This window comes from Protopterus annectens, chromosome 4.part0 (assembly GCF_019279795.1).
Source record: "Protopterus annectens isolate FY-2018-M chromosome 4.part0, PAN1.0, whole genome shotgun sequence".
In the NCBI taxonomy this organism is placed as follows: Eukaryota; Metazoa; Chordata; order Ceratodontiformes; family Protopteridae; genus Protopterus; species Protopterus annectens.
Window position 1 is genome coordinate 487,172,826 of NC_056733.1, and position 26,305 is coordinate 487,199,130.

Genomic DNA, 26,305 nt, shown 5'->3' on the forward strand with positions numbered 1-26,305 from the left:
GTAACCCACTTTATGAAGTAATGTCAATATAGGTGACATGTATGGTACTGTACATCACACGCCTACCAGCACAGGGTATCATACCCTTGATGACTATGCAGTGCTGTCACAGTTCTATGAAGTTATTGGATGCGCCACATAGGTTACCTGTTGCAGAGCCCTCAGAACATTTATGTGATGGTGAGTAACATCTGCAACAGGGATATAGAAGCTATATGGTAAGTGAAGTACAGATGCCTGTCCACATGAACAGGTGCCAATGTCAACACAGCTACACTCTCACAGGGACGTACACACATTGACACACTTGGCAGGGCCAGGATTACAACTCTTCACTAGTGAGATTGCCACAACACATTATTGTGCAGGTATCACATGCACCACATGGGTTATATGGAGGTTATATGGGCAAAGGGTATGGGGAGCTGTCTGACATCAGACAACATGCTAGAGTATGCCAATGGGGGTAGTAGTGAGTGTGGATATGATCATACACATCATACAACACACACACACACACACACACACACACACACACACACACACACACACACACACACACACACACACACACACACACACACACACAGGGTGCCAGTACTGACACTCATGGGTGCATTTCTGCATGGGTGTGTGGTGGTCGACTGTGTCAAACACCTATACAAGGCTAGGTGATGGTTATATGTTGGCAGCAGGCCACTTGACAATGGTCTGCATTGTGGCTCAGGGCTGTAGTTTCTGCATTTGCCCACACAGGTGGGTATTGTAACCACCATCCAGTCACCTGGGTAACAATTGCATGTGACCAATGCTGTTCATTGCTTCCCATGCAGGTGTTCCTTAGTCCATGACATGGACGGTGTCTGATATGTGCACACCTCCCACATGCATGTACAGTGACATGTGGAACTTTACCTGGGGTGTCTGGCCTATGTTGTGTACATAGATTATCATCAGATGTGCCAGTCTTGGCCACCTGTGGTGGGAACTGGTAATGGACAGCAGGTTTACCCTGCACCTACATTGACAGGATGTTAATGGCATTCTCTGGTGTCAGTGACATCTGTCCATACAGGGCATGTTTTCAGGCATGGTATGTCCTTTCTGGGTCACATGTGATGGCGCCACAGGTGTTGCAGGTGTACAGTGGGGAACATGGGGAAGGTGCATTGTCTGCATGTACGTGCCTATTGGACAAACGGACAGGTTGCCATGCCCTTTGTAGCCCACTGCAATCACTTGATAGTTACTATCAGTGGCCAATATGCAGTTTACTACCCACATATTGGCTGTTGCCTAGGCATGTGTGTGTGTCTGTATGAGACATGGGTTGAGAATGTGCTCTGGGTAATACTGGGGTTGCTATCTGTGATTGCCTGGCCTTGATGTCACATGTATGGGTATGGATTTGCACCCCAGCCTCTTGACTATTTCACATATGTTATCCCTGTACAGTGGATATTGTGATATATACTAGGACCACCATATAAGAAATTTGCAAAACCCACGCCACATTGGGCCCAGGTGCCACATGCTCACACCCACCTCCACACAGGATGCAAGTTATAAACATACATGCACATGCACACACACACACCTGTCATGTCTGGGAGTAGAACCCCTACCTAACTAGTGTATTATACTACAGCACTACACAGTTATAGTATGCGCCATGGAGATTACTGGAGTACTCCTTCTCCAAAGGTGTATATCACATTGGATGACATCAGCAGGATTGCCAAAGTAGGACATTTGAATTGCAGTGAGTGTGGCTAGGCTAAAATGCATTGCTCCCTACACAGACAGTAACACACACACACAAAACATCCGCAACCGTCATGTGTGGGTATAGAACCCCTAACAGTGGTATATGTCACACTACAGCATGGAGGGTTGGGAGGGTGGCCTAATGGTTAAGGCTTTTGCCTTACAAACACAAGGTGCAGTGTTTGAGTCTCACAAGGGATAATTAGCTGGGTTTAAAATGGCTCACAAGGGCAGTTAGCTTAGTGTTAACCTATGAATCTACGAACCTATGGCACTATTATAGTACGCACCATGGGGATTACTAGAGAAATCCTTTCCCACAGGTGTATTTCACATTGAATGACATCAGCAGGATTTCCAAAGTAGGGAATTTTAAATGAGTGTGACTAGCCTATACTGCATTGCTCCATACACAGACAAAACATCCAGAATTGCCATGGGTGGGAATAGAACCCTACCAGAGTTCTAAATCACACTACAGCAGTATGCAGTTATGGCACATGCTATGGAGATTACCTGGCTGCAACCTTCCCAGAGGTGTATTTCTAGGCTGATGACATCAGCAGCCTTGCCAAAGATGAGCATTTCAAATATAGGGAGTGTGACTACCCTAAAAACCATTGTTCCCTACACAGACAGAGTCAGACAGACACACACAGATTTGCCAAGTCTGGGATTAGAACACCTACCTAACTAATTTATCACACTATGGCAGTACACAGTTAGAGGATGCTCTATGGAGATTACTAGGCTACAACCTTCCCAGAGGTGCATTTCTAGGTGGATGACAGGCATCAGCAGCCTTGCCAAAGTTGAGCATTTCAATTGTAGGGAGTGTGACTACCCAACAAGCATTCTCTCTACACAGACAGACACACACACACACACTTGCCATGTCTGGTATTAGAACTCCTACCTACCTAGTTTATCACACTACAGCAGTACGCAGTTATGGGATGGAGCACAGATATTACTGGGCTACCACTCTCCCAAAGGTTTATTTCACAGTGGATGACCTCAACAGGCTTGTCATAGTAGGGCTATGGGGAGGGCAGTGTGTGTGCATGGGCCATAACCCATTCATCTAGAGTTTGACACACCACATGTAGGTACACACAGGGTCATACTTCACAGGTAAGTGTATACAAATGCTAGATGACACCTTCCTTGTACAGTCATGTTGCACAGCTAGCACGTGCACCACATAGTTTATACTGCTGACAGATACCGGTGGCTGTATCTAAAGTGAGTGACATCTGAACCTCATGTGGTTATGGCCCTTTGGCTGTGTGCTGTGTGGGACAGGCATGGATGGCTCCTTGTCACAGTCACCCCCTTCCACACATCTATGTACATCTACCTTTGGCTTATTATACTGTGTTGTCCTTAGATATATGTCTGTATATCTGTCCACTGTTTGTGCAAAGCATGTGTGGTGCATACTGAGGAGTGTCTGCACTAACATCTGTGACTGCCAGTTATGCCTGGTCCACTGGTGTTTGCAGACAGGACATACATGTGTTTAAGTGTGTGAGCATGCCCAGTATGACCTTTCAGTGTGTTGTTGCCTGACGTTGCCTTAATTTCTCTGTGTGTGAGCATGCCCAGTATGCATTGTATGTGTGGATCAAGTCCAGATAGTCTAAATTGCAGTGCTGACCTATGTGTTGTACACCTACAGGTAGCATACTGTTTTTGCAGGGTATCTGCCGATCACATGGCATTGACTGTTGCTACATTTCTACATGGGATGGGTGGACACACATGACTATTTCTACATTCCTACACAGGATTGGGGGCCACACCTGACTGTTACTACATTTCTACATAGGATGGGGGGGCACACCTGACTATTTCTACATTTCTACACATGCTTTCAGAGGACACACCTGACTGTTACTACATGTCTACATAGGATTGGGGGGGCACACCTGACTGTTACTACATGTCTACATCGGATGGGGGGCAAACCTGACACTTGTACACATTTGCTAGGACTGTACTGGTATGTCAGGTACTCCATTTCATTCTGTAGTCCTACCTATCATGCTGCCTACGGGCATAACAGTGTGCTACAGATCTTAGCTTTTATTTACCTGCATATTAGTTTCAGATTTCCTACCCTTCAAAACTGACATCCCACTGCCTGATCTGCTGTCGTCTGTTTGTGTAGGCCTGGGGGGGGTATCCATAGGCATCATTCAAAGGCCATAGCACAGCCTCTGTTTGTGTTTGTCTACACCTGTCCTGCTGGTTGTGACTGTTGCTGGGTAAGTGAACCCTCCTATCTGGCATGTGTGAGTCATTTACCTTGTGGGTGTCCCAGTACTGAGGGTGGTGCTGCAGGGCTGCCTATGTCGGATGCACATAGTACACTCCCTACACATGGTTGAATACAGACAGGCAGTGTTATGTTTGGCATCCCTTTTACTGTATGTGAGAGTGAGAGAGAGTTGTCATTCCCTGGGTCCCTCCTGTGTCAGTGTAGGTGCTATGCATTGCCTCTTTGTCAAGGCCAGGGCATACTGGGCATGCCTCCTTCTGCCTACTGGGGCAGGCTCAGGTTGTTCCTCCTCTGAGTCACTCTGTACCTGTGCAGGCCTTGGCAATGGTGGGGGGCTGTGTGGCCCTGCCCCGTGCTGTTCCTGCTGCATCTGTTTCCACAGGATCATATTGTGTAGCATGGCACATATGAGGACAATTTGGGTACATGTAGCTGGTGAGTACTGCAAGGCTCCACCAGATGTGTCCAGGCACTGGAACCGTGACTTGAGCATCCCCAACACATGCTGTACTATAATGCTAGTCTGTGCGTGTGCCTCATTATAGAGTTCTTGCTCAGATGTGTGTGCATTTCTGACAGGTGCCATCAGCCATGGCTCCAGTGCGTATCCAGCATCCCCCACTAGGTGACCATGAGGGATATCCCCATTGGCAAATCTCTGGTACAGCTGTGTCTGATGCCAGATGTGGGAATTGTGATAGCTTCCAGGGCAGCCAGCACACAACCTGGCAGTTGATGGAGGGGAAGCCCTTGCGGTTGATGTAGATCCTACCCCACTCACCGGGGGGTGCTTTGATGCATATGTGTGTGTAGTTTATAGCACCTACTACCTCACGGTATTCTGCTATTTGGTGGAACTGTTGCATATTACTGGCCAACACCTCATGGGTGTTGGGGAAATATACGTGCTCACCGACATGTACTGACATGGCATCCAGGAACTGGTGGACTACCCTGGATGCTGATGCCTGTGAGATCTCCATCATATCCCCAGTTGGCCTTTTGAAGGTACCTTTAGCTAGTATTCTTAGGTTTACACATACTTTGGTATCCACTGGGATGGGTTCCCCTCTGTTAGTTCTGTGTGCAAGGTGTGTCTGGGACAGCTCAACAATTTGCTGTAGGAAGTCCCTGTCCAGCCTATAGCGCTACACTATCTCCAGCTCATGTGGCCCCTGGTAGGTTACCCTGGGTCTGTACAGTCTTCTCCGTCTCCTCACTGTTGGTTGGTCGACAGCATTCACATCTTCACCTCCCTCAGCCTCTTCAACAAGTTATTGTATGATAGTTATTGCATCCCCTATCATTTTGCTGTTGTGCGTGCTAAAAGTTTCCTGCTTGTTTACACCAGTGGTGTAGAGTGTGAGAAAACAGAGGGGAAGGTGTTTGCATAGTTTATAGTAGTGTTCTGGGCTGGGATGGTCTACTGCCTGTGTAATTGGCTGATTCTGATACATTTCACCTGCCTGCTAAGCTAGTTCTCCTTGATTACCTTCCTACTTCTGTTTTTCCTTCCCATTGCCTTCCCGTTTAAGCCCGTGTGGTCAAATGTGTGCAGTGCTGTTATTTCCTGGTTTAACTTCTTTTTTCTTCCTGTAAAACCCGGTGCGCTGTGCTCACACCCGCTTAGGCTTTGTAAAGTGTGCTAGGCAGGTTTAGACACACCCCCTAGCTGCTAATCTAGGAGCACACCTGAGCCAAAGGGCTCCAATCCACTTACAGTATGCCTGACACACCCCCCCTTGATGTCACCTAACTCCTAGGCTTGCACCAAGCTATTCCTTCTCTTACACTGTTGGGACCTGGCTCACATGCTTGGGAAAACTGGGATTCACTATCCTTCCCCTCATTTGCATAGGATTGCCTGCTAATGCATAGTTACATGTCTCACACTGAGCCTCCCCCCTTAGCAATCACTACTCACTGGCCATGTTGTCTTCTGCCTGCCATTGACTTGCATAGCAGAATACTGATTTTAGTTAGAATGCTTAATTTAGGTTAATTTTGTTATTTCCTCCCATCCCGTTTGCGCACCGCTGCCCTATGTTTAAACAGCCGAGATCGGCTAAAAAAAAAAAAAGTTGATTTCTGTATTTTTTTTAATGTTTGCAATGCCAATGGCCTTCTACTTGGCCATTGGCATGCTTACTACATGATATGCAGCATTTATTTGGGGCTGTCACATGTCCATTTTGGATTTGGCAGAAATGTACTCGGTTACTAACCGAGTACATTTCTGCAGATAGCACTAGTCCTGCACGGACGATTGCAAGCTTCCTGGATTGCAGAATCATCTAATTTGCATAGATTTCTCCTGCAAATGAGGTGATTTGCATACAGGTCCGTGCAGGACTAGTGCAGAAGAGCTCGTGCACGTCACTGCAGGCTGATCCTAGATTGCACGGCAGACATATTGCCTGCTTGAGCTCCCGCACAGATCTTGCACACCGTGAAAGCTTAGAGAATCCATGGGATACAAATGTACCTCAATGATGCATTGTGCATTTTGACTTTTATTTCTAACATTTCTCCAGTGAGCACTGTATCTTTATTTGTTATAGGCATTGTACTGCTATTGCCTTATACCTGTCTCTTGGCTGATAACAGTTTATGGACCAGTCTACCTACCAGGTTAATATATGTAAATAAATAAAAGGCTCAGAATAAGTTTGTCTGCAACAAGCTAATGTAAATTCTCTAACATGTAGAACAGGTTGTGGAACTGGAAGGTACCCTGACAGAGGGGATATGAGCATTCAGAATAAAGCTAAAACTGACTGTGGGCATGTATTCTTAAAACTACCTGACTTTGTATGCTGATGGAAGATGTAGTGAGTAGAATTCTCTAATTTAAAGCTTAGGGTGAGAAGATGGCATAAGTTTTGGGCAACGGAACAGTTCATGACTGTCTGTACATTATGAAAAACTCTCCAGATTACAAGAGAGATAGAGAGAGAGAGAGAGAGAGAGAAAGAAAGAAAGAAATATATCTGCAAATATGCCATCTGGAGTTGAGGCAAAATTCCAGATTCTGCAGATTACATACTCTTAAGTGACAAAGTTTGCAAGTCAAAGAGACTCATATGTAAGTTTAAAGAGAAATTCTCCCAGCAATAAAAAGACTTCTCACTGACCATCCCAATAAGCAAAGTCTTTGTCCTAGCTCCCCAGACTGATCTGTATAACTTAATCGAAATATGTATTCATCAAATAAGTATTCATCAAACTCTAAACATTGAAATTCATTTCAACAAACCTCTGACTTTTTTCCAGGGTTAGGAACCTCTCTGTCACTAGCACTCCAGAACACACACCACACTAAATCAAACTCACCCAAGTGGGGATCTTCACCCCACCCAAGTATATATACCAACTCCAAGACTGCACTATGGTGAGAAAAAGGGCAAAGTTGTGGTGATGGCCAAATGCTTCCTAACCCTGGAAATTAATCAGAAGTTCATTAAAATGAATCTCGTTGTTTAGAGTTCGATGAATACGTATTCAACAAATACATATTCGATTAAGTGATATAGAAACTCCCCTGGACACCTCTCTCACCACACTGTGTTAAAGTGTTTTTCTTTTGCTGCTTACCCAATGTAGCTATATTTTAAATAAACATATTGACAGGCACACACACACACACACACACACACACACACACACACACACACACACACACACACACACACGTCCATTTATGTCCAGTAAAGGCAAGTTTTACTCTCTGTCACTGCAGTCTTTTGTTGTGGCTCATAGTAGTAAATTTCTCTCAACTGTCCAGATGTTAGCATTAAGTCAAGATTTTTGCCTCATATCTTTGGTCTGCTCCTCATCAAATTTGTGGTTTTTGTTAAATCAGTGATGATTAAATTCACCAAATAATGATGGATATATGAGTTTCAGACTTCATATCCTTCCGAAAATGCATGGCAATGTAAAACATTTTTTTATTATAAACACCCTCCAATTAGTAAATGAATAAATAAATAAATAAATAGATGACCAGTCACAAACTTTAAAAGTGAATAAAAATAATTTGATTAGAAAATGTTATCAGTATAATTAGCTGCTAAATATACTTTGAGATATTACACTGAACTAAAAAGAGAAAATCACAAACAAAGCTCAGGAGCATGCCAAGGCTAATGAAGGTCCTCCACATGTACAGATGGTACTCAAGTAAATCCATGGAAAAGCAGCTCAGTAGGATCAAATATTTTAATTCACAAAAGACAAAAAATGAAAACTGGCAAGCACTTTCACCCTTATGGGCTTCTTCAGACCAATAATCCTCCATACAAGAATCATGTTTAAATACACACTAAAAGATTACATCATTTCCTGTGTAGCATATTGATTAATTCATTCTGAAACATTAATTAATTAATTCTGAATCACCATAAAACTGATGTAAAAATATATGAAAAATATATATAAAAATCATGTATATACATATGCATATATAAAACATATATTAGTAAAAGTATCCTAACAAGATATTATATAATTGTTGGAGGGGATTGGAATGCTTACCAAAATCCGAAGTTGGATAGATCTTGTCCACAAAGAGCATTTAATAAACATGCTGTATTGGCACTGAGTGATATTAAGGAAGATTTTCAACTATATGACCCTTTTCATTATTTGAACAATGTCAATAACACAAATAATTATACCTTTTATTCACCATGTCATAAAATGTGGTCTAGAATAGATTTCTTTTTGATTTCAAAAACATTGATTAATTTAGAACCTCTAGTTGTTACACATGCACGTTATCTATCAGATCACTCAAAAATTTTGTTAAGTTTTGCTAAGGAAGTAAAGGATACCCTGCGGCAAAGAGGTTATAACTGGTCTCTTAACCCAAATCTCTTGAATAAGGAGGAAATAATACATGAAATCACAAATTACCTGAAAAATTTATTGGATAGTTTAAAGAAACAACAACATACACCTGACATTGAATGGGCGACAGTTAAAACACAAATAAGAGGGATCCTTTTGCAAAAAGCTTCTTATTACAAAAAAATACAAAACAGAGATATTCAAAAACTAGAAACAAAAATTAAGATACTTGATCCAGAACTGATTCGGAACTTTAATGCTCAAACAGAGATGGAACTGCTTAAATGTCAAAATGATCTCTTCTTAATTCAAAATAGTAGATTGACATTCCAGGAACATAAGACATTAGTGAGGTATGCTAATCATGTTCAAACACCATCAAGTACATTGGCTAGGATAATTAATCAATCAAAAACAACAGTACAAATTTCGGAAATACAATTTAATAATACAACATATTCTAAAACTGAGGATATCATTAATATTTTTGAGCAGATATATACTAATATATATGATGGGCAGAATAATATGTCCTCACATAGAACTATTAAACGATTTTTACAAACAATTAACTTTCCAAAAATAGAAGAGAATATTCAAAGTGATTTGATTAAACCAATATCTAAAGAAGAAGTAGTATATACAATTCAACATATGAAATCACATAAGTCACCAGGTCCTGATGGCTTGGCAGGGGAATTCTATAAAGTGTTTGCTGATATCTTTGGTAAAATACTCTCACATGTATTTAATTATATAATTAGGAATAAAATTAATGATCCTCATCTTAACGCTTCAAAAACTATTTTCATACATAAAGTTAATTTGGATCCCCAAAACCCTGATATATATATAGACCAATTTCATTAATAAATGTAGACATGAAAATTTTAACCTCTATTATAGCATCTAGATTTAAAAAAAATCATGATTCATATAATATCTAAGGAACAGGCTGGATTTATGGCAGCTAGACAAACTAGTGATAATACACTTACACTTTATACTATGATAGCTCATGCTAAACAGAATAATCTTAATATTTATGCCCTTATAATTGATGCACAGAAGGCCTTTGATAGAGTTGATATAAACATTTAGTTTGATCTTTTATCATATTTTAATATATCCCAAGAGTTTGTTCAAATGTTACAAATATTATATAGTAATCCTTATACCACACTGTACATTAATAGAAGTTTCTCTAAAAGAATACAGATTAAAAATGGAACACATCAGGGCTGCCCTTTGTCCCCTTTACTATTTAATTTTTATCTTGAACCTTTATTCTTATACATCAAGCAGAATCTATACCATAATGCCCCAATAATTTATGGAACCAAAATATTAATGGCAGCGTTTGCTGATGATCTCAACATTTATTGTACATCCCCAATTTCAGATACTGAAAAGTTATTAAAGGCTGTAAACGACTTTTCAGAAGTCTCTAACTATAAAATTAATTTGAAAAAAAAAAACAATATTTTCCCTTTAAGAACTCCTAAACCTTTTTCGTTATTGCCTTTGGTGGAACAGGTAACGTTTAAAGAAAATATTAAGTACTTGGGTATTGGTTTCTCTACAGATAATAAAGACTTCTACATTAATAACATTAAAAGAGTGTGGGATCAAATAATATCTGACTTTGGGAGGTGGAAACATTTACGATTACCAGTATTAGCAAAAGTTTCAATTATTAAAATGAAGGTATTACCACAATTACTATATATTTTTAGGTCTGCTCAAGTAATAATCCCAAAGAAATTTAAAAAAAAATTCATAAAGAATTGGCTAAATTCATTTGGGAGCCAAAAAAAAACAGGATATCTTATGATAAATTAATGACCCCAAAAAATAGAGGAGGACTGGAGCTACCCAATTTTGAAATGTACTATCTAACTGTGAACTAGTAATAGTAATATAATACACAAGTAGAACCAGAACGGAAAGGCAGCTGGAATCACACAGTTCATTAAACAGCCATCAGCGTTGTAGTTAAAAATCCTTCTTTATTCCACAAATAAACAGGCAAAGAAAAACGAAATGAGCGCTTTCACGTATGCACCATACGCTTCATCAGATTTCATTATTCACAGAAGCAACTCAGTTTAAATAGTAACAGCTTGCATTCAATTAAGACAATTGCCTTACCAATTAATAGCATCTCAGGCTTTTATCTTATGATAAATTAATGACCCCAAAAAATAGAGGAGGACTGGAGCTACCCAATTTTGAAATGTACTATCTAACTGTGAACTCTAATAGGATTCTAAGAATTGCTAATTACGATATAACTAGTACCAAGTGGACACCAACTTGGCTGGTCCTGAATTATAAGTATATCCTAAAGCTGAATATTAATCCTAAAGCAATACCCTTTCTAGGGAAAGATACTTTGAAATTATATGGGATTATGGAACACATTAAAACATATATATTATCTTTACAAAACTTATTTCAATCATTAGATCTGGCTCAATATATGATGGTCTTTCAACTCTTTCACAGGAATCCTAACTTGAGATTGAATAATCAGTTAATTGATCTCAAAAAGCTCCCATTAATAGTTAATTTAACTCTGATTGACATATATAAATATCTTAAATTTTCGGCTAATCAAATAAGACAAGCATTTAATTTACTTAAAAACTATCTTGTTATTTTGAGACAAATTAGAGAACTTTCTATAAGTTACTTTAAAAATTTAAAACCTGAAGATGAGATTATAATTAAATGCTCGGATTTGTGGCAAGCTCTCCAACAAGATATTAAATTTATAACAACAACAAATAAATTAATTAAAGAAATTAAATTTCATGATAAAGTTTTGTTGTCGAAATACTGGGAAGAGAAAATCCCACTGACAGACAAAAGTCATATGTTAAAAGCAATTCACTTGACTATAAAATCTATTTCCTTTCAAAAATTGATGTATACCCAGATGATGATATGGAATAATGCATATTATACACATCTTAGCCTGCATAAATTTAACTCTAAAAACTCTCCAACTTGCCCATATTGTAAAAACCAACCAGCTGATCTTCTTCATATGCTCTGGAGCTGCAAATGCATATATAAACTTTGGAATTCCCTTAAGATACAACTTCAGAAGATGGGTTATCAAAGTACAACATTGTCATGGAAATTTATGATTTTGCATATTCCTCCAAAAGAACTACGTAGATCACAAAGTATTATATGTATTAATATCTTTTTATTAATGAAGCTTTATATAGCTACTAATTGGTTAGACCCATCTAAAACATCATGGGATAACTTTAGAGTTTTGGCAATAAGGCATATATTAGCTCACAAATTACTTTTGAATCAACATAATAAAAATATTAATAACCCAAAAATTTGGGAAAAAGTATTTAATATTATACTAGCATAATACTTCTAATTTGAATGTATTAAGAATTATCTATACACTTGTGAGAACTTTGTAACCAAACTGTTTATTACTTGAAGTGATCTTAACTATTCTTCTGTTTTTCTTGTATAAGTCAGTGTTCCACATGGAAGCATTCATGTAAATATTTTATATATGTTGCGGTGTTACTGTTAGTGATATTAGTTAGTAGTTCTTACTAAATTTTGTTTTTGTTCTTAATTGTGTATGGAAAATAATGAAACAATAAAGATGTATTATTGAAAAAAAAGTATCCTAACAAAACTAATATATAAAAAATAATAATCTTGTATAAAAAATATATATAAAAAAAAAAAAATATATATATATATATATATATATATATATATATATATATATATATATAAATATATATAAGCAGTGTGTACTTTAAAATAATACATATTAAAAAGTGTAACATAGTCAATACCTAAAGTCCTAAAAGAAGCAATAATTACATAAATATAAAATATTTAAGAGCTATCTAACTTTTAGTTTTCTCCCTTTCAGCATAGGTCTCATAGGTCACATCAAGAGGATTTTGGAACATAACAGTCGGGGACCTCCTGAACATCGCAGGAAGGGTACGTTTCACTGTGGATGTTGTTCCCAGTGTAAACATGTTATTAACCAGGAACATGTATACTTGGAAAGTAGAAGCAGGAATATTTGGTCCAACCACTTTTACAATTGCATCTCCACGGGTTTGGTTTAGTTGGCCGTCTGCCGATGTTGCCAATCTTTTTATGTTGGCAAGACCGAAAGGCAGCTAAAAAGACGTATCTATGAGCATTATTACGACATTCAGAAACAATGCAGTACTAATGCCCTTTACAGGCATACCACTGTATGTGAATCTGCTGATTTTAAGTTTTTTGTTTTAGAAGCAGTTCCTAAATGCACTAGAGGTGGACATTGGGAAGCAAAATTGTCACACAGGGAAACGTATTGGCAGATCTTGTTGGAATCTAACAAACCTCCGGGTTTGAACGATTCCATTTCTATCATGCCTTATTTAAAACTTAAGGCAGACCAATTGTAATGGTCAAGTATTATGATATTTATTTGGACCTGTCCTCTTACATATTATTTTAATACATCAATAATTATTTTTACTTGTGTAAAAAACAGTGTAATTTTAAATAAAGAAAAATTTTTTGATTTGAGCATGAAATCAACCATTCACACATGCAATTTGAACACACTTCAAATAGATTTGCTTGCAAAACAATGTTTTAATATGATTTATTTAAATATTGATATGTTAGGTGCAATATTTTGTATTCTGGGGCTTACAAACTGTGATACCATTTTAAGAGAGTTTTTAATTTGCAAACAATTAACTAATTTATCAATTTGTAAGTGTATATAAACAAGTGAAAGATTTCTGATGTTAGCTGATGAAGTTGCTTGGTCAACGAAAACGTGGAGAAATTTTGGCGTTAATAAAAGGTCTTCCAACATTACTTTGCTTGTGGCGTTTCCAGTTACTACCTTGCTTTGCTGTACCTTATTGTGAGTTTGGCTGTCGGATACTTAGGTGGATTTCCTGGTCTGTTTGTTGCTATTTTTGTGGACAGTTAGTTTTCAGCATTCTTTGCTTTTTTTGCATTGGTCTGTTATGGAGGCGGGCTCAGGGCAAACCACCAACGGTGTCTCGGAGGAAGGAGTTTCGTTTGTACTCACTGATACACGCCATCTCACGGGACAACTTACCCAACTGGTTAATTTGCTTACTCCGTTGGGGCAAGGTATACAATCCGTTCTCATTGAACAACGGGAAATTCTCAAGGCTCTCACTTCACGGACTATGGGTCTTCCTCTACAGGATTGTCCTAAAGGATTGGGCTGTTCTTCCGAAGCCCAAGGCAGCCAGGATTCTGTTAACTTTTTTAACACTCCAGCTGCTCTTCGGGACATCGCCGAGGGTAATTCTACTGCCGCTGGTTCTAATGACATTGTCTCTACGGTACCTCCTGCTTCTACTTTTCAGGAATGGGTTAAATGTAAACCCAAATTTCAGTTTGCTGAATGTCCTGACACTAACAACAGGATTACTTCATTTTCAGACAGTATGCGCTCTTTGGAACATGCTCTATACAGGTATAAAACCTTAGAACTTGACAATCTATACTTGCATGAGTGTCTCAACAAGCGTATTGTTCCAAAGGGTTTACGGGTACACAAATTCCCGAACAATGTCATTAATGGCAGTGACTTTCATTTAGAACTGATTAAAATATTTGATGAATGTGGATTTGGCATTATCAAGGCTATTATCAAGAGAAACAATACTGAAATTAAGGTTTTACAACAGGATATTTTTAAATTTAATGAAAATGTTACCTCTAACATGTTATTTACAATTGATGTTGAAAAACAAAAATATTACGATCTTAGGAAACAGGTAGATCAACAATGTGATATTGTTTTGAAACGTAAATACAAGAAACATAACAGGGACATCAAGGAATATCAGGAGGGTAGGCAATATCCAAGTCCCCCACAGGTCAGGGGTAACTTTTCTTTTCAACATGCTCCTACACATTTTCAGTCTGGTAATGAAACTCCGTCCCATGTTCAGGAACATTTTCCTCCTCTATCACCCCACCATCCTACAGACGAGGGTAGCGATGATTTTTTACCCAGGAGATCAGAACGCCTTCGCAATCAATTACACCACCAGCAGTCGCACCATCCTTACGAGGGTCCACAACCCCCCCAGCAGGGGGGAGGGGGGAAATCCAGGGGGTGGAGGAGGAATCAACAAAAGGACTGGTAATTTCCAGTCCTATTGATGTTATAGCCATTGGTGATTATTCTATGCACACACTGAATGGCTATCACATTTACAATTACAGTGATTCAGTTATTTCACAGGTATGGTTTTCTTTGTTTACTAAAGGTTTCAAATTTGTACCCAGCAGGGGCAGTAATTTAGTCAACACCATACTGGATGTCAAATTATTTGTACGTAAACTCAATTTACACCATCTTTTTGGGTCTAATACTATGGGCCGGGGTCTTACTCTTAAAAAATCTAGCACCTACAACTCCTCTTTACATCCCCAATTGAGTAACTTGGAAAATAGGATTGAACAACAGATATGCCGTAAAGTAGGTAAGGCTCAGCATGCTTCTAATTTAAACCAAGCTGAGTCCACCCTCCTGGAGGAATTGAGTAACAACTTCTCCATTAGCATTATGGAACCCGACAAGGGTGGTGGTACAGTGGTTATGGATCAAACATTATATGAGGCTAAAATGAACAATTTGTTACACAACACCACCAAATACACTGTTGCTTCTTTAAATGAGGTCCATATTTCATACAACAAAATTGATTTGGCCATCAAGGACCTCTTAGATCAAGAAGTTATTGAAATTGATCTTTTTTCCTTCTTGGACAACCCTCATCCTAAAGTACCCACAATTTTTGGTGTTCCCAAGATCCATAAGAACGTGCAGGACCCCCCTCTTAGACCAATTGTGGCTGCTCAGGGGTCCAAAACCCACAATCTTTCCAAATTTCTTGATTGGAAATTGAAACAGTTGTGGGGTAAACAAGAACATTTACTTAAGGACTCGTGGGAATTTTTAACAGGTATTACCCACGATCTATATAAGCCAAATTTACAGTTTGTTACCATTGATGTGGTAGATCTGTTTTCAGTGATCCCACATTCGATTGGTTTGACATGGATGGAGGAGGCTCTCTGGGCTTGTAAGGGGGTTACAAACAATGATGTACACCTTGTCCTTGAATTATTGGAACTGGTTTTGGGAAATAATTACATCTATTTTTGTGGTGAATATTTCCAGCAGATATCAGGTGTCTCCATGGGAGCCAATTGTGCTCCCACCTATGCTGACATCATTTTATCAGTATGGGAGCAAAAGTTTGTATTTTGCAGTGAATTTTCCAAATATTGGATTCACTATACTAAGTTTTTGGATGACATCTGTATCTTTTGGACAGGACCCAAACATTGTATTGATGAGTTTGTCACTTATTTACATACAACTACAAAATTTTTGAAGTTTACATACAATATAACAGCTGACTATGTATTTAGACATTACTCTCTTTAAGCAAGACGGTGGTTTTTGTTCATGTATATATAGGACGCCTTCTTTTTCAAACAGCTACCTACATTATGACAGTTCACATCCTAAATTCCAAAAAAGATCTATAATTAAGGGGCAATTTGTCAGGGTTTCTCGTATGACCTCGGAAGACATCCTTTTTCAAGTGGAGGGAGACAAGTTAAGTTCACTTTTCTTAGACAGGGGATATCCTATCACCTTGATCAATTCTGTTCGTGAAGAAGTTCAGTTAGGCAGGAATAGTAGATTTTGTCCCATTTTAGGGAAGATATGTGCTGAACATACTGATGTTTCCACCAATAGTTTTCATTTATCAGCTATTAATCAAGTGTTCGTTACTGAACACAGTGCAGATGTGGGACACATTAGAAACATTGTTCAAAAGGAATTGAAGTTATTTCAGGACTTTACCGACCTGAGTAACTTTAAAGAATTAACCTGTAAATTTGTCTACAAAAGGGGTTTCAACATCAAGAGGATTTTGGAACATAACAGTCGGGGACCTCCTGAACATCGCAGGAAGGGTACGTTTCGCTGTGGACGTTGTTCCCAGTGTAAACATGTTATTAACCAGGAACATGTATACTTGGAAAGTAGAAGCAGGAATATTTGGTCCAACCACTTTTACAATTGCATCTCCACTGGTTTGGTTTACTTGGCCGTCTGCCAATGTTGCCAATCTTTTTATGTTGGCAAGACCGAAAGGCAGCTAAAAAGACGTATCTATGAGCATTATTACGACAGTCAGAAACAATGCAGTACTAATGCACTTTACAGGCATACCACTGTATGTGAATCTGCTGATTTTAAGTTTTTTGTTTTAGAAGCAGTTCCTAAATGCACTAGAGGTGGACATTGGGAAGCAAAATTGTCACACAGGGAAATGTATTGGCAGATCTTGTTGGAATCTAACAAACCTCCGGGTTTGAACGATTCCATTTCTATCATGCCTTATTTAAAACTTAAGGCAGACCAATTGTAATGGTCAAGTATTATGATATTTATTTAGACCTGTCCTCTTACATATTATTTTAATACATCAATAATTATTTTTACTTGTGTAAAAAACAGTGTAATTTTAAATAAAGAAAATTTTTTTGATTTGAGCATGAAATCAACCATTCACACATGCAATTTGAACACACTTCAAATAGATTTGCTTGCAAAACAATTTTTTAATATGATTTATTTGAATATTGATATGTTAGGTGCAATATTTTGTATTCTGGGGCTTACAAATTGTGATACCATTTTAAGAGAGTTTTTAATTTGCAAACAATTAACTAATTTATCAGTTTGTAAGTGTATATAAACAAGTGAAAGATTTCTGATGTTAGCTGAAGAAGTTGCTTGGTCAACAAAAACATGGAGAAATTTTGGCGTTAATAAAAGGTCTTCCAACATTACTTTGCTTGCGGCGTTTCCAGTTACTACCTTGCTTTGCTGTACCTTATTGTGAGTTTGGCTGTCGGATACTTAGGTGGATTTCCTGGTCTGTTTGTTGCTATTTTTGTGGACAGTTGGTTTTCAGCGTTCTTTGCTTTTTTTGCATAGGTCTCATAGGGACTTTGTCATTGAGACCTGGTTTTCTATCTGCCCTCAACCTTATAATCCATTTAACTTCACATTGCACTGTAAAATTCCTCAAATCCTCACACCTCTGATTAGGTGTGTTAACTTGCATCACCAACAACTTAAATTCATGTTGGGCCATTGTCTCAATAACATGCTTTGACAATGCATTCTTACAGGATATAGTACAAATATTATAAAGATGTTCCCTATTCCTGTCTTTTAATCTCCTGACAGTTTTGATGACATAGAATGCTGGACATAACACACAAGTAGCTAAATAGACAACATGTTCTGAATCACAAGTTGCTCTAATTTTAAAATCAAAAGACTGTGATTTGAGGTTTGTGTGAAATGTGCACTAGTGTCTATATATTCACAAAATTTGCAACTATTACATGGCATGGTACCACAGTGTGTAGGTTGGGTCATAGTTGTCCAACTGTCTACAGGGTGGCATAATAGTCTATGCAGGTTCATCCTGTCCTTGTATGTAAAATGTGATCTAACTCCCTCTATGTCTCTAATGCGTGGATCCACAGTGATAATATCACAATATTTAAAAAATATATCTTTGGTTCTGCTGACATCCTGTGTGTAATAAAGTACTACCTTCATTTCTGTGTTTGGTGTGGGTGAATCTACAATACTATAGCCTTCAGTATTCTGTACTTGACCCTTATCCATAAAATACGGTGAGGCTTTATCCTCTCTCAATGCATCTATCCCTTCAAAAACTTGTAGGACCTCTTTCAGGCGGTAAGATCAATTAAGTAACCTATTTTGTAAATCGTGTAACTCACCCTTAAATGCCTCATTACTAGAGTTAAGGTGTGATATTCATATGGTTTGTCCTTTAATTATATTTCTAAACACAAAATCAGGATGCATGCTGTCCCTATGTAACAGAACATTCCTGTAGCAAGGTTTTCTGTGGACACCTGTATTGAGTAGGTCATTTGTCATTCTTTCTATGTAAACATCCAAATAAGGTACAGAAATCAATGACTTGTTCATAGTAAACTTAAGGTATGATGTGAGAGTATTAATCTCACTATAATAATATATAAAAATAATTTGCTTAGAAAATGTTATCAATATAGTTAGCCGCTAAATATAGTTTGAGATATTACACTGAACTAAAAAGAGAAAATGATTGTTTTGAAGAAATAAATTGCAAGAAAATTAGATATCTACAAATGTACATTTTCCCTATGTTTTGTCTGAAACAGTTACTGAATCTAAATAGCTATCTGAATTTCCAGGAAGAGCGTGAGAGAGAGAGAGAGAGAGAGAGATGAATATATGCTGCAATAAATCACAAACCACCAGTTGCAGGATAGTTCTTTTTCACTTCTGTATGAGTCATATCTTTTTATGCATACCACAAATATTGTGAAAGTAAACAAAGGAAGTTATTTACATCAACATGACTGATGTTTAAACATACATACAAGTTATGAAACACAAAATCCACTGGAGTCACCACACGGAGATAGTCACTGGTAATGGAAGCTTCTTTATTTGGAACAAAAACACACAAGCGCTTTCACGCAGCTATACTACGCTTCTTCAGGTGTAATGAAACATTGATAGATACAACCTTTTATACAGAGGATTTTTGGCGCTCAAACTAACTAATTAAACACTGATTAGATAATTACTAACAATCAATCTCTCACTGCATGTCCTTGTTTAAAGAGACAATACTAGAAAAGTAAGAACAAATAAAACAGTTTAAAAACATTTAAAACCATTTAGAGAACATTTAAAAAATCTTTTGGCAAGATTGCCTTAAACAAACTATATGAGCGAAAATAAAACAAAGCAATAAAGCCTATCAAAGTGGCTATATAAGCCAACTAAGCTCCTCATTTTACAATACTAAAAAACTGTGCAGATGCATGGTCAAAGCACAAAGCATGAGGCAGAAAACAGTGTTTTCAAATAAAAACATGCCATGTTTCTATTTATAAGTACATCTAAGACGTATTCCATGACTCCTAATGGAGTCGCTAACTAAACGCATACTCAGTGCCTTTGTGTATAGACTCCGGTGAACAAACAAACCCTGTATGCTCTCTTGCATCAAAGATATGATATGAAAAAATCTATGATACAGACAAAGTTAGTAAATAATGCAAACAATGCGGCAATTGACAGTCCAAGAATGAAAAACAACAATATATCATTGCTGTTAAAATGTGCAGAGTGTACATTAATTTCATGTGGCTGATAACATACTCACAAACGTCTACACCAAAACAATATCAACTAGTGCTGGCGGTAATCACAGCTACAAATATGCCCTATTCTTACCTCATAACTCACATAAAAAACGCTTACAACATTCACATAATTACCAAAGCTAGATCAAGGACAGTCACATATAAAGAGAACGATCACATATGAGACGGTGACACACAATACTATCCGGTCCAAAAAACTTTGCTAATACCACCAAGAAAACAGAAAACAGTCCGGTAATCAGAAATGTCCTACTGACAACTGTGGCTGGCAGATACAGACGATGCAATCTGACAAGCATCTATTATCGCAATGTGAAACAACTGCGATAAAGCAATTCCGACAGAAATCAGCCCCATCAAACATTAAAAACCTACAAACCTATGTTAAGAGATCAGCAGGTGAAAGCTAAGACAGGGGGTACAAAAAGTATATAATACAGAACAACAATCAGATTACATACAGCAACCCACTCACCTCTGCTAAATACGGGCACTAGGAAGTTTCAAAGAACAACCAAAACAGGTGTTCAGACCACTTCCGTTCTGCAAGAAACCAACAAATTCAAAGTCCGTCAAAGGCCAGGACCCAGGCAACTACTCAGGGATCCAAGAACTTAGCTATAACTAAACATATAAAGTACAAGGTAAAAGATGAAAACACCTCATGTAATGTACAGGCTGAGACTAAATAGGAACAGTTAACATGATGCATTAGGGAGCTAATGGACACAGCTGTAATAACACTACAAACGTCCATCCTCATCCTGGGAATGAACACACACTAAGAACCGAGGTACCAAAAGTGCAGTAGTGCTAAGCAAAGTTAAAAAACGAATAATGCATTATGCACTAACTAAGGTATCTGGTCAAGCATACCAAAGGATGAAACCAAAGTGAATGTCAAAGAACCACTCTTTGGCATATTAATGCCCAAAGTATCAGACCACAGAATCCCCTTGTATAGTATGCAAACCATAATACTAGTATGCAAATTTGAATAACTGAAAGTACAACAAAAAATTAGTCTATAACAGACTGGCATTGTACCTATGGAGGCCAAGCATAAGGCATAATAAATAAAAGAGAGTGACTGTGAAGCAAAAACACAGTCCACTTATAAATTGAAGAACTCTATATGACCAGGTCTGGATGGAGTGAGACTAATGGAAAATCAGGCATAAAAACAGGTCTAGAAAACATAAACAGTACACAAACCAAACATCAAGACATGTACGTCTATTTCACAACTTCCTGCTGTTAAGAACAGGTTTAACTGATACGTATTGATTAATGCCTGGGTATATATGCGCTTTCAAGATAAAAATCCACTTGAGTTCCCTAACAGCCAGTTGGTTCATATTATCTCCTTCCCTACTGTTAACTGCCAACAATTCCAGAACCAAAAAACTGAAACTGTGTGCATTATGTTCCAAAATGTGTTTAGCCAGAGCATTGTTTTCATTACCTTTTGATTGTAGACCCTATCACGAAGTCTTCTCTTTGTGAGGCCTACATAGAAGGCTCCACAGGAGTCACATGTGGCCAGATAAATGAGATTGGTGCTGTTAAAATCACTGTGAAATCTGGGTGTGAACATAAAGGAACCATCTGGATGTGAAAAACAAACATTTTTAGATATATGTGGACACATGGGACAGTGTCCACAGGGAAAAGTCCCATATGGATCACTAGAGTAGCCATTTGACGGAAAGCTCTGCTCTAAACATAAGGTTTGCTTTAAGTTATGGCATGTTTTATAGCTGAACCTCGGATAGTCCCCCACAATTTTCCTAGTGAGTGGATCTGTGACCAAAATGTTCCAGTTTCTGCTGATAATTTTATTATGTTCAGCAACGTCACTGGTGTACTTAGTGACATAGGTAACCCTATCAGTGTGCCTGTTGTCATTCGATGTATGGAACAGAAGACTCCTCCTTGCAGAAGCAGAACCATCTGTCCTATTGAATACCTTCATGATAACTTCCTGCTTGCAATCATCTATTAACTTGGGGGGGTATCCTCTTTCTTTGAACAAGCCTTCAAGTGTATTCAATTCTAAGAACATGTCATTCTTATCACTACAGATTCTACAAATTCTGTACATCTGACTTAAGACTATCCCTCTAAAGGTAAACCTGGGATGCATACTCTCAAATCGTAACAGAGTGTTCCTCCAGGTGGATTTCCTATATAAAGAGGTGACAATCTTGTTGGCATTAAATTCCAACTTCAGATCTAAAAAGTGTGCTTGAACTGAAGAAACTTCAGCTGTAAATCTTAAAAAAGTAGATGTCATTTCTAGTTCTGTAATGAAATTAAGACATTCTGCTCTAGTCCCCTCCCATACAAAGAGGACGTCATCAACAAACCTCTTATACAATCTAACCTTGCTGTAATCTATATGCTTAAACAGATGATTCAATTCCCAATGGTGGACCACAAGGTTAGCGTAACTATTCGCACAGGGAGTGCCCATGGCAACTCCCCATTTCTGAAGGTATAGCTGATCCTGAAACAAAAATACATTATTGTCAAGTATCATTTCAAGCAGACAGTTGAGCAAAATCTGCCTGCTACTGCTATAACCTGAGTTGCTAACAAGAATCTCTCTGATAGCCTGCAGTCCCAAATCATTGGGGATACTGGTAAAGAGGTTCTTGACGTCCATGGTCACTAGTAATGTAGTTGCCCCCCTCTCATCCAACACAAAATCTTTAAGAAATTCAATAAGCTGATAAGAGTCTTTCAGAATAACTGGAATGTCATCCACCAAAGGTCGCAATAACCCTTCCACAAAGGAAGAAATGGTGGAGGTTATCCACCGTTCACCTGAGACTATGGGTCTCATTGGTACTGGTTTGACACCTTTGTGGATTTTGGGTAGTCCCTTGATAATAGGAAGGGTGGGGGACTCTATTAAAAAGTATTCATACAACTCACAGCTAATCTGACCACACATCAAAAGATCATATAGACTGTCATGTACCAACTTCACAATTTTTCTAACCTTTTCTCTAGAAATAATTTCGTATACTTTGTCATCTGACAACATATTATTCATAGTGGTAAAATATTCTGAAGAATTCATAATAACCACTGCTCCTCCCTTGTCAGCTGGTTTAACAATAATATGTTCATTATTCTTCAGAGATTGAATGGAACTTTGTTCGGCTCTACTGATATTATAGAAACAACATCTTTTCTTAGTTCGCCTAAACCATTCATAGAAGTCATTCTCACACATCTTCATAAAACTCTCCACATTATGTGGCATCATGGGAGTGAAACTACTTTTAACTCTGAAAAAACTTTTTAAGGTGTTAGTATCCAGAACATTACTATCTTTGAACAAAATCTTCAAAGAGACATTGCAACAAAACAGCCTCAGATCTATTAGAATGTCACTTATATAACTGACTTGTGAAGGAATAAAGTTCAGTCCTTTCTCTAGAAGGGAAAGATCTGACTCAGACAAGGTATAAGTAGAAATATTGCATACAAGAGAACTCAGTCTGTTCTTTTCTTGGTGGTGGGTTATTGAATTCAATTTCTTTGTTTCCTGGTATTGGGATAATTTTCTACTGATCCCTTTCTTTTCCTTGGTCCTCTGCTGCTTGACCGGCCTCGCCATCCTGGCTGTTGCTTGACCGGAAAAGGTAAAAAATGGTTACTTGCAGAGGACATATCCTTCGGTTTAGCACCTGCTGACAAAAACATCTTAGCTGCCTGTTGATTGGGAGGCAGAGTATTGTTGTCCAAACTTACTTCATCAACAAAAGTAGAGACAGAATTAAAAGGCACTGGTGCTGTGATAACCATACTGCTAGCTGTAGTGGAAGCAGAATGAGCCAAGGTAGGTTCAGCAGTAGCACTAACTGTAGGCATCGATGGAGAGCTGGAAGCATTACTAGGGAGCCCATCTTTACGTGTACTCTGCATACGTGCATTCTCAGTTCTAGGCCATACAAAAATCTGGCCACTAGCAAAATCATTGGCATCCCTAATAAGTTTCTTATGTTTAACTTCCTTGAGTCTTTCACTAAATGACTGTATCTGAACCCAGAGAGAATCAAGTCTCCTGGTGAAATATTCAGTCTTAAAGCGTTCAATGATAGCTGTATGTTGTAAGTCTATCTTGTTTCTTAACTCAGCTTCCAAAGGAGAAAAATACTCCAGCAGCAAATTAATATAGCTAAAACCTAATTGTATATTAAGGTCCTGCCATTTTCTTAACAGCAAAGGATGACTATTGCCATAGGAAGGCATACAAAAAACACGCATGCCTCTGGGCACTATCTTAAAGTGTATACATGCCTCTAAATGCAGTCTCTGCCAGGCAAGTCTCTGCAACTGATATAAATCATCTTGAAGCATTCTAAAAAGTCTATTGAACTCAGCAACATTCTCACCATTCGGTGTAGTTGGTAACACGTTGGGTTGATTCGTCAATCCCAGAGCCAATAAAGGATTCTCTTTACAATGCTTGAGGGAATCCCAAGCCAGTACACCAGTAGTCCTCGTCTCTGGGCAAAAGTCCAACTCAATATTGTTGTTCTCCATGTGTTAAACCTGCTAACAGCACAACAACAGGAAAGAAAAAAGTCCAAGAACTGTGGCAGGAAAACGAAGACTCCCCTTGGAAAAAACCAAAAAGCTATGAAACACAAAATCCACTGGAGTCACCACACGGAGATAGTCACTGGTAATGGAAGCTTCTTTATTTGGAACAAAAACACACAAGCGCTTTCACGTAGCTATACTACGCTTCTTCAGGTGTAATGAAACATTGATAGATACATCCTTTTATACAGAGGATTTTTGGTGCTCAAACTAACTAATTAAACACTGATTAGATAATTACTAACAATCAATCTCTCACTGCATGTCCTTGTTTAAAGAGACAATACTAGAAAAGTAAGAACAAATAAAACAGTTTAAAAACATTTAAAACCATTTAGAGAACATTTAAAAAATCTTTTGGCAAGATTGCCTTAAACAAACTATATGAGCGAAAATAAAACAAAGCAATAAAGCCTATCAAAGTGGCTATATAAGCCAACTAAGCTCCTCATTTTACAATACTAAAAAACTGTGCAGATGCATGGTCAAAGCACAAAGCATGAGGCAGTGTGTAGGTTGGGTCATAGTTGTCCAACTGTCTACAGGGTGGCATAATAGTCTATGCAGGTTCATCCTGTCCTTGTATGTAAAATGTGATCTAACTCCCTCTATGTCTCTAATGTCTCTATGTCTCTATGTCTCTAATGCGTGGATCCACAGTGATAATATCACAATATTTAAAAAATATATCTTTGATTCTGCTGACATCCTGTGTGTAATAAAGTACTACCTTCATTTCTGTGTTTGGTGTGGGTGAATCTACAAATCTATAGCCTTCAGTATTCTGTACTTGACCCTTATCCATAAAATACGGTGAGGCTTTATCCTCTCTCAATGCATCTATCCCTTCAAAAACTTGTAGGACCTCTTTCAGGCGGTAAGATCAATTAAGTAACCTATTTTGTAAATCGTGTAACTCACCCTTAAATGCCTCATTACTAGAGTTAAGGTGTGATATTCACATGGCTTGTCCTTTAATTATATTTCTAAACACAAAATCAGGATGCATGCTGTCCCTATGTAACAGAACATTCCTGTAGCAAGGTTTTCTGTGGACACCTGTATTGAGTAGGTCATTTGTCATTCTTTCTATGTAAACATCCAAATAAGGTACAGAAATCAATGACTTGTTCATAGTAAACTTAAGGTATGATGTGAGAGTATTAATCTCACTATAATAATATATAAAAATAATTTGCTTAGAAAATGTTATTAATATAGTTAGCCGCTAAATATAGTTTGAGATATTACACTGAACTAAAAAGAGAAAATGATTGTTTTGAAGAAATAAATTGCAAGAAAATTAGATATCTACAAATGTACATTTTCCCTATGTTTTGTCTGAAACAGTTACTGAATCTAAATAGCTATCTGAATTTCCAGGAAGAGCGTGAGAGAGAGAGAGAGAGCTGAATATATGCTGCAATAAATCACAAACCA